At 40.9% G+C, this 15844-nt stretch overlaps 1 protein-coding gene across 1 annotated transcript in view; it reads right to left on the bottom strand.

Annotated features, from left to right (window-relative positions):
* Positions 1–15844, bottom strand: part of LOC138302051 (myosin-6-like) — a 530412-nt gene that overhangs the window by 46475 nt on the left and 468093 nt on the right. The gene's annotated exons all lie outside the window — the stretch shown is intronic.

Below are 15844 nucleotides of genomic sequence, written 5' to 3' on the forward strand. Positions count from 1 at the left end.
TACCTGAGCAAAGGCCTGTGATCTGCATCAGCTTCTGCAATGGGGCATTCAGCATACAGTTGTGGTTCCCTGGCTGGAATCTACCTCTTGACGTGTACTAGGACTAGAAAGTGTTTTTATAACTAACACCCAGATGTTCTAAGAAAATGTCCCTACATAAGGATGTGTATTTTCTACGAATGCTGGAGACTAAACTTCTACAACGTTTACCGGTAATGTACCAGACTGTAGCCTTGATTGAAGCACAGGACGATCAAGAATGCATTATTTGAGAGCACAGTGCTGAGCTAAGCTAAACAGTGTGATAGAAGAAATTAAAACAAGACTGTAAAAACTGGTTATTATAAAATAACAATGCGAAGCTGAATAAAATCTATCTAGGGCAAAGTGCACAGCGGGCTAGTATGTTAAACTAACGTGCATGGAGCTATACTTGAAATGGCTACACAACACCCTCCCCTTGTCGGTAGAAAGTGGTTCAAGCCAAAGCTAAAATGCCCTAACCTAAAATATATCTAAAACCCTACTTAATTTTGACAAGTCAGGAGGACACAAAAGCATAGTACTCGGCAATTTAAAAAATGAGCATGCGGCCAAGAGCCGAATTCAAAGGAAAACGTCAATTTAAGACAGTTCCAAATCATCAGGAAAGCAGGAGATCCTCCACTTCGGCAGATGACAAAACCGGTAAATCTGCGCCAAAAATGACTAAGGAGCAGGTGTGTTCCATAGCCCCAGTGTCAACCAAGGTGGCATCCCGTGCAGTGCCTATTAACGAGTTAATGGTAACTTCCTCCAGGAAGGGTAGCTCGTAATCAGCTTCTCTGAGAAAACGCAGCCGCAACGCGCATGTCTGGTAATGAACCCTCAACAAGAGCATCAACAGATCAGCATCAATCACTGAGGGGCGTTACTGTGAAAGACAAACTTCCAGTGCATGTTCAAAAGAGCACCAACGGCACCGAAACACGGGCTGCACACAATCCAAAACCGGTCTGAATGATAGAGACCAGTCACACCCCAAATGTTCCAGGAGTGTTGCTCCAAACTGCTGCATCATGCGTTCACGGCACAGCTGCACTGATGGGAGTGCCTTCATTTGTCCTTGTTGCGGCGGGACAGCCATTGCAGAAGAACAACAGCAACAGCAAAATGCCAGCTAATAAAGCCAAAGTTATTGGAAATCCCCCAAAAATGCTTCCGAAAATTGAGTGAATAGCAGAAGGTATCAAACCGAATATAGAGGAAAAGGTGTGAACAAAACCAATACCAAAAGCTTTGAAAAAATTTGCTAATGCAGCGTTCTGGACGCATTAAATATACATCCCATGAGTTCACCAAAGTGTCTCGGAAAGTTCGTATTTAACAGGGACTGTATTTCTGCCAAAGACCTTGCCACTTGAAGTGCATAGGTCTTGCGTGCAGATGTAAGGGCCACATGCTTCTGAAACAATAAAGCCTTCAGTCTACTTAACATGTCAAAATTCACCTTAAAAGTAGCAATGTGAGGCCAGATATCAGCTACCACCCTAAATTTAGTGGGGGGAAACAACACGTTCCCGCAGCATGTAACGACCTTAGAGACTGAAAGTATATAAACTATTCCGGCCCGCATGTCTTCACTATTGAGAAGGACGTAGCTGCTGTTTGAAAGCACCTGGAATGTGCGTTTAATCAAGGAGACTGGAACTCCCTTCAGATAGCAAGCCAAGTTCGCAACCGAGGCATTACACACCCCATGCAAGGACAGCTGCTTACAAATCATCGAGTGGCTGACTGAAGTCTTGCATTCACTACCGCTAAGAAAAACCTCTTTCATGCCATTGAGGCATTTGTACGAGAAGGGAAGCTCCCACGCCTCATGGATGTAACTATCTCCCATCTTTTCATATCTGCCTACCGGAACGTGTTTCAAACAAGAAGTGAATTGTAATGTAGAAATAGGCAGATTAATAAACCCGTGTATCAACCATTCTGCCGAAGGAATCTCGGCCATGGTAAAAGGCAGTCTTTCTATCTTTTCAATGTTAAGCATGACATAAGTCGCTTCCTTTTTAGCCACTAGTTGTTGTTGTCGCGTCAAATTAAAGGAAAAAAATATTTTCCTGGCACTGATGTGCTGCCACGGAAAGCGACCCGCCTTCAATGTCTGAAGTGTCCAACCCAACTGCATAATGGACCTGGTCTGACTCTGTCCATGATATAAAGAAGACATGTCAGATCGTATAATGTGTATAGCAGAAGAAACAATGTTGTTAATAGTATATATCCGGTCGGACAACAGCTAATGACTTTTTCAAATTTTCCTGATCTATCTGCCTTAACCGGGCTGCAGCCTCTTGTTGGGAAAGTTTCAATTATTCATTGTATACCTCATACAAGAAACGCTTCCTACGTGGTATCTTTGGGCCTGATAATAAATCTTGTAAGTCAGTGCTGTTAGACAGGAGATTGAGGTGTGTCTTAACCGCGTCTAGTGAGGATGATTTTAGCCTATGTTGGCACAATTTTCCTACACTATATGTAGTAATTATGTCGGCATGTTCTGGTGATATATAGCAAGGGTCTGACCTACTCGTTCGGAAAGCCCCCGAGGAGGTGTCAAAACATTGATGACATCCGTTGGTATATATTGGCCACAATAACCACCCACCTCGACGTGTCAATGAAGCATTAAATGTACCTTTCTGGGCCCACTCATTGAGCTCATTTATAGTTGCATTCGTGTACTTCTGGCAGTTTTCAAATTTTGCAGGGGCAGGTATACTGGGCATGTTTAATTCTCTAATTGTGGCCAAGCCTAAACAACTTATTTTTTGTACCATTTCATTTAAAAAAATCATTTGAACAGGGATGAGACATGCTCTAAACAATGTTTCTCTACCCTTGGTCTGGCAATTTTTTGTTCCCCAAACGCTTTTCAAATCAACATATTTTGACCAATATTCATAACCTTCAATTGATAACCGGGAAAAAAAGGAGTCCGAATATATACATTTTGTGTTGGTCAATAACATATGTATATCCCTAGTAGGAGTTACCTTAAAATAATATGACTCAGCATTTTTTTGACGATGCCCAGAAAAATACGCAAACTTTTCAGTATAAGTTTTGAAACTCCCTTTCGGGGGAGTCGGACAATGTTCCCATTGCGTGTAATTAAATATCGTTTTTGGACTGCTCGCTCTATGTATGAAGTGGTGCCCATAATAATTATAGCAAAACATAACACTATAATTTTCATTAAACTGGTAAACATCTTCGTTTTCATAGACAGTATAATATTGAAATTCTGTCAGCATAGAATCAACTATTTTCACATCTCAATCATCAGATACAATGCCTGGTATGACTATATCGTTCATGGATAATTTTAACACATACAGTACTTGAATAATTTCAGTGGGACCATGTATATCAAACATTACTTTGTCCCACACATTCCCATCAGGAATTGGTACTGCAGAAATGTTCTCAAAAGACAAGTCTCTTCAAATCTTATGTGATAAAAAATGTGGTTTCAACACCTCCTCCGCCTGTTCAACCGCTGATCTCTCAGGAAGAAAATGACCATGTATTAACAAGAAAAAAGGTAATGACAAAACCAATCCAAAGCAGAAAGGCTAGGACAGTCAAAGAAAGCCATAAATAGTTCCAAGGAAAAATGAAATATGTTTCTTTAAGCCAATGTAATAGCTTACGTGCACCTGACAAATCAGCTGTCGAAGAGGCAAACGAGTCCGACAGACCGTCGTTGTAGTCAGCATACTAACCAGAGGCTGTTCGTGCAAATGGCGTAGCCGTGGCCAACGGTGGAGTTGGTGTTTCCTGTGGTGGTACACTATAAACAGCACCATCCATCTGGCTAGTAGTCGTAGTGACTTGATCAAATGTTTCTAAATTGCTTGTTGTTAGTGGAACTAATGCAAGATCATCATCCACCCTCCCAAAGCTCGGAGAGGTATCAGCGTTGGTATAAACAACTTGAAGCGGAACTTCTTCTCCAGTAGTGAGAGGGATTCAGGAACTACTGGACATTCCTCTTGGACGGCTGTGCAGATTCGGCCACATGTTGTAGTTTGACGTTGTCAATGGAAGCAAAATTATTTTCTTTGGCACCTGGCAACGGTGGTAGAATAACAGTTCTGGTACCTTGTATCCCCAACACAGGGACTGGTGCTCGATAAGAAGGGCCAAATTATTTTTTCACTGCAACCTTTTCACGTACAAGATCCCCAACCCTGGGAATCCAGCCGGTAGATGTTACTGCCACATCCTTAATTCATGTGGAGGCAGCACTTTTAGAAGAATTATCTTCACGGAACTGCTGTAATTCCTGTAAAACAGTGACATGATAATTTATGTCAAAAGGTGTTTCTGCTGCCTCCACGCCAGGGCCATCAAGATCCGGAACAAACATTTGTGTTCCGAGCAGGCACTTATACGAAATACGACCCCCCAGGGACCTTCTAGGCAGGTTATTTAGTGCTCTCTGAACTCCATATAGGTGGGTTAGCCAACTTCGACCCATACCTAAGACTCTGGCCGTTAAGGATTGCTTTAAATCGCGGTTTAATCGCTCCACAACACTATTTCCCTCGGGATGAAATGGAGACAAGTACTGGAGTTGGACCCCCAATGAAGCCATGGTGTCCCTGAATGCCCTTGAGGCAAATGCAGGGCCCTGGTCCGAATGGAAAGCCGCAACTGCATATGTACCGATAAAGACTCGCAAATCTTTAATAACAGTCCGAGCGTCAGCCGAGCATTGTGGCCACACCCACACAAATCTGGAGCAGGAATCAACAGCAACTAATATGTATTTGTATGCACTATCAGGTGTTAAAGGACTGCAACGGTCCAAGTACACACATTGTAATGGTCTATTGTAAATTAAGAGAGGTGTCTGCGGCGGGCGCTTGGCCGTGGAAACTTTAATTTGTTGACAGATGTCACAACAAAGGACATACTGCTTAGTCTCTTTATAGAGACCGGGCCACCAATAATGGGCACTGTAAGCGTGACATTGTAGCCGCCACAACAGCATGTGCAGATGCCACCCCCTCATGCGCTGCTTTAATCAATTGAGGTCTTACATCTTTATTGGGGATGTCATGTACGCCTACGCCTGGAATTTTAACTTCAGCATTCAGCATACCTCCCATCAAGTATTAATATTTATTAGGAAATCCTTTAGGATAAAGCGTACCATCAAACATAGCTTTTATGGCAGCCATAATGTCTGTGTCTGGTTTGGAACTCGAACAAGTCACTGCTGACTTTGCGGCTTCATCAGCCAAAGTATTTCCAGAAACCTGTATTCCAACGCGCTGGTGTCCAAGTGTATGTACAACATGGACTTTGGGTAGCGTCTCTTTCAGGTCTGCTACCTTCCCCCACAGGAGTCTGTGTTTTATGGTGTTGCCTTTTGAATCTCTGAACCCATTCAAACGCCAGTAATGCAGGTATTCATTAAAAGACTGGACGCAATAATATGAATCACAAACAATCAGTGTAAACTGTGTCGGATCCGTGTGTTCTAGTGCCATCAGTAGAGCTTTTAGCTTAGCCAATTGTGCTGTACAATACCCTAAGGTCTGTGTATAGGTATGTTGGGGACAGAATTTCTCCCCCTCCGATAGCCGCTTACGACTGCGCATGCAGCAGAATATTGATGATTAGTTCCAATTGCTGGTTTCGCAGAGCCATCGGTGTACGTGACTGTGTGATATTGATCCATAGGCAAAGTGTCTGCTGGAACTGGATATTCTACTTCATATTGTAGAAAGTCTTGAGTTTGTAATTTTGGGTCAAAAATGTAGTCTACATCAGTGGCTGTTAGAGACTTAGCCCATTGTATCCATTGTGGATGAAGTGCTTTCGCGTTCGGAACGCTAGCTTTTGTAACATCCTCTAGGGCTGGAATGTGAGAAATTACAATAATGCGTTTTCCTTGGGGAAGAGTTCTTTCTTTAATAACAGCCATTTGCACAGCAGTGAGAATTTTCTCCGTGGGTGCAAAGCGTTGTTCAGCAGCTGAATACACGTGTGATTTGTATGCTATTGGGACTGTCTCACCTTCATGAAATGTTACATAAGTGAAACCGATGGCCCCATCTATTACCCTGATGACCAAATGTGTTTTATTGTCCCTTGTGTGTAAATGTTTTGCTGCTAGCATATCTGTCTGTTAATCTCGTCCAGAATTTACTTGAGAAATCGGGACGTATTAAGTCATATAAAGGTTTTTTGCGTGTTGCATAATCAGGAATGTATGTTCTGCCAAACTTTAGAAAGCCCAACAACGATTGAAGTTTTTTAATCGTATTTGGTGGTTGCAATTGTGTAAATGTTTCTAAAAATTGTGGTGCTAGGCTCTTCCCTTCACTCAACAGCTCATATCCCAAACACAGGATGCTGAGGAAGGCAATTTTTGACTTTTTCAAGTTAAATTTGTAGCCGAGTTCGGCAAACCCTACAACAATGCGGGCTACCCGTCTTAAATGTTGTAGTAACTCATCATCCGTGAGATATATATTGTCCATATATGACAATGCTTCAGGGTCTATCTCATGTAAAATAGCAGTCACACAAGCCGCAAATAGTCCTGGGCTGTTCTTATACCCCTGGGGCAAACAACAGAATTTTTTTCCTGGGAGCCTAATGCGCTAAACCTTGTTAAATCCCTGCTTTCAGGTGCTGTATTCTGGCAGAAGAACCCATTCGAGATATCCAAAATTGTTTTGTATTTTTTCCGCACTATGTTGCTCATTAGTGCAGTGCTATGTTTGTTTTGTATAGCATATGTACGTGTATGTCCGTTTAAATGTCTGTAGTCTAAGACTATTCTGTATGAATGGTCCAGCTTAGCTACAGGGAATAATGGGTTATTCATCGGTGAGACACAGGGTTCAATCACACCCTGGTATTCTAATTGCGTGAGTATCTCTCTCACTGGTGCCCTTGCTTCATGTTTTATGGGATACTGCGGTTGTGGCTGAGGTTCACTTTTAATGGGAATGACATGGTATGGAGAGTCCCTATCCCACCCTACGTGATTTCTATATAACGCAGGTGCTTGTGCTAGAGCCCATTCTATAGAATAGGACTCAGCGAGTTCCTCTGGAACAAGGGGTGAGGAGGAAGGTTTAATAACCTCTTCTCCATATGGTCAGGTGCGGATAAAATCAGGCGGCAATTTTGTTCGGCCAACAAGATGTCATATACTTTGACTACACGGTCTCAAAAGATTGCGTGTATCGTGTGTTCAATGTCTCCTTCCAGTTGTAGTGTTACTTTATACACCCTATTGGGTTCGGAGACACGCATGTCTGCTGTTTCTACTTGTATAAAGTCATCTGTTGCTTTCACGTCCAGATGCTCTAGAGGATTCCGGCGAACTATTGTGACCTCTGCCGCGCTGTCTAGCAGTGCTAGAGCTCAGTTCTTGTTCTTCAAGAGAACCCTCTTCCTGAGTGGCATATCGAACTGAGACTGCTGCCACTTTTTTCTTTTTAAATTGTTGTTTTTGCTGTACAAGTTTCTCTTCCTTTTTAACAGAGACCTTCGAAGAGCGTTGTGATTCCTGTCTTGGTTTCATGTACTCTGTTCTCCACTCTGATCGCCCACCTCTCTCATTTCTCTTTTCCGATGACTCCTGAAAGGAACGATATTGGCGTGTATCAGTATATTGATATCTATCAGGCGTTTTTATATTCTCTCTATTCCTGAGATTATATCTGTTCTGTGGGGTCTCCACTCGTGGAGATTCTCCCCTTTCTTTTTTAGGTGTTTTTTGTTTTTTTCTCCCAGCGTTTCTTAGCACCCTCAGGTAGCTGTTTAGTATTATCTTGATTAATTTTACCCTGAATTTAAGGTTTTTGTGGTCTAGCCCCTAGGCTATCTCGACCGATACTTGAATAAGTTTCCGCTATTATTTTAGGCAGGTCTCGTTCCTAATCTTGTTGCGGAACGTCACGGAGCCGCATGCACACTGCGAGTGCAACTGCTTCCTCTTTAAGGTTACTTAGGATGATTGAAGAAACTGTGGCAAAATTGCCCATCAGTTGCATTCCTAAATCTAGGGCCGGAGCAGCCCCGTATTAATCTTGAATTTGTTTAAGCACTTCCGATAGGTTGGCTAGTGTCAGTGTACTGTGTGCCGTTGTATAGAGCGCGGCAAATACCGTGCCCCATGTGTTACAGTGTTTAACTGTAGGGACCATCCCAAAGGGCAAGCACATAGTTAATATTCTGTGTTTATCCTGAGGTCCCGTATGGGGAAATACTGCCTCCAGCGTATTCATTTTTTGTGGATAGCCAAAACTGAGTCTCCTCTCGTTTGGTGGGGACCTTACCCATAATTGAATGTACAGTCACCGGATTTATACCTGGTGCATGTGGTTGTACTGGAGCAGCACGCGCTGGGTTTGTATTTAAAGTTTGCATCACAAATTGTACTAATCATCTGTATATTGCTGTTAACTCAATATATAAGCGTCGAATCTCAGCTACTGCCAAATTCGCAACCGCAGGATGTGGTGTATATGTGGCCAATAGAGGCCAGGTAGGACGTCATTACTTAGTGGACCTAACCTTACTGGTAATATTGTATGGGGTAGGGCACCATCAAGCCAATTATTATGTTCTTGATAAGATAGAGGTATCTCTAAGTATGCATGGGCCTATATTGTCCAGGCACGTTCGCAACTGTATATGTATGAAATGTATTTGTGTTCCCATCAACTGCTGGAAATGTGACCCAAGAATAAAAAAGCTCTGTTCTATAGGCTGCATGGGCGTCCACCACAAACGTGACTGGACCTCCCTGGGCCATAAGGCCATGTGCTAGTAAGTGTGTCGTGAGAGGTTGTCTCATGTTAAGAGCTATTTGTACAACCTGGGGATTCGCCATCATAGAAGCACTAAGAGTTCAGAGAAGGCACACCAAGATGGGTTTTTTTCTTTGTAAAGTTCAAGGTTGAACAACCAGCAGCTAAAATAGGATTACCTCTGCGGCTGTGGTGGAAATCCTCAGCACCACAGACGTCTCCGTATACGGAACTGAGGTGTCATTATATATAATGAGACTGAGATATTCCGGTGGACCAGAAAATTTGAGCCTGACCAAATGTTGGCGGCGCCATGTCGAGTAGGCTCTCATTATCTTAGTGAGACTACTGGATTTTGAGCAACAAGATTGTCCATGATGTGGGGGACTGAGTCTGGCCCACGGTAGATTACGCTTGTCACTCCAAATCCAGGTTTTGCTCCGGCTAACTAGCAGTGCCTCATCTCTCCCAAATGGTAGAGACAATTGGGCAGCCGAGCACATGACATCGCAGTACTTCTCAGGGAAGTCGTGGTCACTCAGGTCACAACCGGTTCTCTCATACACAAAGTGGTCTCATATATAAATGACAATAGAGGCAGTACAAGTCTTAAAGATTAGTTTAATAAAACAACTGCATTTTGGATAACAAAGCGTGAGCTGCAATAACCAGAACTACACAACACAATAATATTAAAATAGTAACAATGACAGTGAAGCACAAGAATAAGGCTATCATAGTGCCGCTAGATTATTCTCTCTCTAAATTATATTTCAAGCACAGCATGTTAAGCTCTAAGCCTGCCATTCAGGTTCCCCTGGGAGCACATCAACCCTCATACCTGAGCAAAGGCCTGTGATCTGCATCAGCATCTGCAACGGGGCATTCAGCATACAGTTGTGGTTCTCTGGCTGGAATCTCCCTCTTGACGTGTACTAGGACTAGAAAGTGTTTTTATAATTAACACCCAGATGTTCTAAGAAATTGTCCCTACGTAAGGATGTATATTTTCTACAAATGCAGAGACTAAACTTCTACCACATTTACCGGCAATGTACCACACTGTATCCTTGACTGAAGCACAGGACGATCAAGAATGCATTATTTGAGAACACAATGCTGAGCTAAGCTAAACAGTGCGATAGAAGAAATTAAAACAAGACCGTAAAAACTGGTTATTGTAAAATAACAATGCGAAGCTGAATAAAATCTATCTAGGGCAAAGTGCACAGCAGCCTAGTATGTTAAACTAACGTGCATGGAGCTATACTTGAAATGGCATCTCACAACATCTTAAACAGCTCCCTCATAAAACCCAGCTATCTTATTTGTGCTGTATACAGGCCAAGGCCTTGTGCTCTGTTAAAAACTCAGAGTTAGAACATGTATAGAAGTCTAAAAGGCAAAGGAATGCAGACTGATGGCTCACCTGCTGGACTGAGTTTTGTATGTAGATGGCTCCACCCACTCTTAAGGGAGTCTTGAAGGCTTCAACAAGGGCAGGTGCAACCACAGCCTGGTTGCACCTGCCCATGTTGTGGACCCTCCTGACCACCTGGACTTGAACACTGCAAGATGGCAGATTTCTGGCAGTGCCTGTCAGTGTCTGCACAGGTGTACAAAAGACCTGTTTTTCAAAATGGATGCACAGAAACATTCAGTCTTTGACTGAACCAGACTAGAGTCAAAAGAAGGTGCCCAAAATCCTTCTCATTTATCCTACATTTGGATGCTCTAAGCATATTTCACCTCCCAGGCGAGGCACTATTAGCTCATTCGCAATGTTTTATATGTAAATACTTAGATAATGCTGAGTATGAATGTAAAGACAGGCCCCACAGAAATTGGTACAGGAATAGCTCTTTTAATGCCAAATAGGTCTGTACATACAGAGCAATGCCAGCACAACAGAAATCGGCAACCATCCCTAGGTAACTGCAGTTACAATGTTCTACCTACTGTTAATCCTTATCCTACATTCTACCCCCATTATGGCCCACATCTTAACATTCTAACCACCACACACCTTTCTCCCAAAATATAAAAAAAATACAAAAATAAGGATATAACATTTTGAATTAGTTCCCTAAAGTTTAACAAGTAAAAGATAATACACACAATATTCCTAATCTCTAATAACAAACTCTAATAAGAAAATTATAATATACACAGATATTATGGAAAAGATTATCTCTATTTCATCGCAAATTCTTTGAGATACCCTGGTAATTTATTTGCTCTCTAATTTTGTGGAAGAGGTACACAACTATTATTCTGAACACTATTACTTTTAACCACCCCATTCCCTAAATTGTTATCACTGCCACCACTTACTGCTTCTGGATGCATAACAAGACACACATCTGATCGAAACTTAGAATCCACTGCACACTCCCCCATCAAATAACCATTAATATAATCCTGCATACCACAATCATCATCCCCTTGTATGTTAACACCTTTACACAAACTCACATGTCGCAAATGTTGCACCCTACCATAATCAAGTTTAACAGCACCATCCAACACATTTACTATTTTCACAGGATCAGACCAACAGACCACTCCTTTTGCCACTAATCCAGGTTTCCTTACTACATGCACATATTGACCTGCCACAATATTGTGCATAGTTCTCCCTTTATGAATTTTATTCAACACTGGACTTTGGTATTTTTCTACTCTCCTTCTTATTTGACCATCAATTTCTCTCAACATCTCCTCTTGTTTCTTATTCTTCAACCTCCATGGAACTAATTTAGAAGACTGTTTCCTCCCGCTCAACAACTCAAATGGTGTTTTACCTGTTACAGAATGGGGAGTAATTCTGTAAGATAATAACATACCTTGGAGAGCTTACTTCCATGATAACTTAGATTTCAATGCCAATTGTATAGCCTCTTTAATCACTTTATTAAACCATTCTACTTGACCGTTACCTTCAGGATGATATATTGACACCTTTACATGGTTCACACCCCTTTGTTTTTTTTTAAATGATTACATTTTACTAGATGTGAGTTGTACACCATTATCAGATACAAATGTTTTTGGAATACCTTCCCTGGCAAACACATCTTCCAGGAAATCAATAATCACATCCGTAGTTACACTACCAACCATGCAAACTTCTGGCAATTTAGAAAAATAGTAAATGTGAACAATAGCATACGCCTCCTTGGATGGCAATGTGGTGATCGGACCCATGAAACCAATAGTTACATTGCACCAAGGTCCCTCAGGCAACTCAACCATTTGTAGAGGGTCTACTATAGGTACTATTTTGTCACTTGATTTACATGCATTTCACTCTCTCACCCAACAGTCCATCATTCCATCGAGACCTGGCCACCAATAATGTTCTTTAATGTTTCTCCTGGTACTTGCCATACCCTCATGGCCTTCATGTCCTTACTTGACAATGCTTTTCCACATCCCCTTGGGAGGTACAATTTGATCACCTCTTAAAATAATGGCATTACAAATAGATTATTCATCCTTGAATTTCCAAAAAGTACTATATTCACCTTGTAACTGCCGTTCAGACCGCCACCCTTTTTTGAGAAATTCCTTCATCCTTAACAATACATCATCTCTTTCCATTGCCTTTCTCCACCATTCCTCGGACAGCTCCAATTCTGTTTTGTAACTCTCAACAGACACCACATCATCATATGTGAATGCCACATCACACTCACTATCGTCAACCTCATTAACATTTCCATTATATAAAGGCAGGCGTGATAACCCACCAGCTACACAATTTGTTTTCCCTGAAACATGCATTACATCATAATGGTACATTTGTAATATTGAAGCCAATCTCGCTAACTGTGGAGTAAGATTTTTACAACCTCCTGGTTTTAAAATGCTTACCAATGGTTCATGGTCTGTACATATTTTGAATTTCTGACCCCATACATACATGCTAAACTGTTGCACTCCCCAAGTTGCAGCAAGTAATTCCTTTTCTATTACGGAATAATTCCTTTCTGCCAGTGTCCAAGTGCTGGATGTGTATGCAACCACCCACATATTTCCATTCTTTTGTAGGGAGAGCACAGCACCAATTCCATACCCACCCATCATCAACAGGTATAGTGCAGTCAGCTCCTACATCAAATGATTTTAAAGATGGTGCAATAACAATTTATTTTTTATAGCTGCAAATTTCTCACTGTACTCCTGTTTCCAGCAAACTTTAGAGTTTTTCCTTGTTTTTTAATGTTCGTAGGTTCTCCACTTTAGATGCATAATTTTCCACAATCCACGAATAAAATTCTGTCAAACCTAAAAAAGATATAATTGTTGTTTACAGTTGGGCTCCGGCGCATCACAGATAGCTGGAACATGGCTAATTTTGGAAAGAATGCAATCCTTTGATAGAACATGTCCTATATATTCCACTTAATGTTTACCAAAATTACATTTTTGCTCTTTACCGTCAATTCGTTCTCTATTAACGCTTGTAATACTTTTCTCAATACACTATCATGTTCATTCTTATCTTTCCCAAATATAAATATGTCGTCATGGAACACCTTTGCACCAGTTATCTCTGACAATGCTCTGGACATTTCCCTCTGAAATACAGCTGAGGCACTAGCTAAACTAAATTACATTCTCTTATACTGGACCATCCCTTCGGGTGTTTTAAAAGCTGTATAACATTTAGATTCAGGTTTCAGCTGTATTTGATGGTAAGCATTCACCAAGTCAATTGTCGAAAATACCTTAGCTTCACCAATAGACAACATCACATCTTGCAAATTTGGCAATGGAAAAGCATTTACACAAATAGCTTCAATGAGAGATCATATTTGTTTTCAAAGAAATTACAATTGGAGCTACCCAATCAGAACTTTTAATGGGTTCTATTATATCTTTTTCACATGTCATGTAATATTTCTTTTAGTTTCACTCTGTAATTAAATGGAACATTCCTCAATTTTAGTCTCATAAAAGTTTTTATATTGCCTAATTGACTACTAAAAACGTTTGTAAATTCAGTCTTTAAGTTAGATTAAACTATATCATTTCTACTCAGGATATTACATCCATCCACCACATAGACTGGTGGATCAGCATTAGGATTCACTTTTATTCCAAGTTCTGTCATGTGTGGCCAACCCAAAATCATAGCACCTATCTCAGCAATAAGTACCTCTCCCATGCACCTTTCATCTGCAAATTCAAATTGACCCTGCATTATCCCACATTAGAAGTTTTATGACCTGAGTAACTACTTGGATTTCTGCTTGTGTTTTCCAACTCTCTACCTGGCCACAATTAGCCAAATATGCCTTTTCTCATTATGGTGTACCATGCACAAGAATCCACCCACTGCTTCCACTTGTTTCCCATCAATATTTAACAAGCATTTTGGCAATTGTACATTTTAACCCCTTGTTTTCCTCTCTGTGCATTGCAAATTTTACCAACTGCAAGACATATTTTAGAATTTGCTAAATGAGTACCAAAACCACATTTATAACATAGCAATCCCTTAGAATTATAACTTGGATCGTTTTTGTTGCTCATATGATTAGTACGCATAACTAATGACTTTTTTTACCCTTCCCATTATTTTCACCACCAATAGCACATATCGTACCATCATCCTTATTTTCCTTTCTCACCACCTAAATACATCTCTTGGTTACTTCAATACTTCTTGCTACTTCTACTGCAGCCTTTAAGGACTATACACCAGGAGACCACATTTTTTCCTGTATTTTCTTAGATTTAGTTTTCATTAATAACTAGTCCCTTAAAACCTGGTCATACGTTATATGTTCAAAAGCACATGTTATAGCCAGTCCTCTTAACACTGCTATATACTGGTCAATAGATTCATCTTCTTTTTGTTTTCTAGAATGAAACATATCTTTCCTTAACCACATTAAATTTCCTGCCATACCTTCCTTAGAATTGTTTGAGAGCACATAAATATACATCTGCCTCACCAACATTGTCTAATGAAGGTAGGTTTTTAATTCTCTTAAACCTATTGCACCTAGTCTATGTTTAAGTAAAGATAAATGTCTTTCTGGAATACCTTCCCATCTTCTAATACTTCCATGTATGTCTTAAATAAGTCTAGCTATAACTCCCATTGAATAGGTGGTTCTACTGACTCTGCACAATTCTGGTGCGTCTATCACCACGTTATATGTGAGGACAAAACACTATAAGTAGTCTTTAGGTACTTTAATGATATTCTCCCTAATGTGTAAAGATGGCCACCAGTATGTCGTTGAATTACATTTTTGTGGAAATTGGGCTTGTTTGTACACAGAATCCTTTGTAGATGTGCAAGCAATGAGCCAAAACACGTGCAGTATTCACGTGCTCTCCTTTGCACGTGCACCATTTGTGGAAAAACGGTCTTCACATGCACTAAATGTAAGTACGGATACGTAGTATCAACCATTAAATTATAGTACTTGTCAATTATATAATGTGTGCGCCATAATAGTCACAGCACTTGGCTTGCAATGATCTGATTCTTGTACTTCAGTTTCCTTGCGAGTTCTATCATCAACTTCCTTCAGCGTCACAATGCGAAAAACTTCACTGAACTTTCTCTTGCCTGTCTTGTCGCCATTGTGAAGAATCGGCCATGTAGATATTAGTATAGGACTGGCTCTTTTATTGCAGAATAGGCCAGTACATACAGAGCACTGCCAGCACAACAGGAATCGGCAACCGTCCTTTGGTAACTGCCATTACAATGTTCTACCTACTGATAATTCTTATCCTACATTCTACCCCCATTATGACCCCCTCTCTTAACATTCTAACCACCACACAGAACTACTTGTGAAATGACTCCCCCCCAGAAACAGAAGGAACCCCACCTATCATTCACAAAATTCAAATTACAAACAAGGCTGCACAAATCGCTGCCCTCTTTTAAAAAGTAATTGTTCTTGGAGCTTGGAAATTGCTGCAATTCACTATTGCTCTGAAGTAGCACCATTGTTAATAAGGCTCAAGGTCTCTCCTGACAT

Source organism: Pleurodeles waltl, chromosome 1_1 (genome assembly GCF_031143425.1).
Source record: "Pleurodeles waltl isolate 20211129_DDA chromosome 1_1, aPleWal1.hap1.20221129, whole genome shotgun sequence".
NCBI lineage: Eukaryota > Metazoa > Chordata > Amphibia > Caudata > Salamandridae > Pleurodeles > Pleurodeles waltl.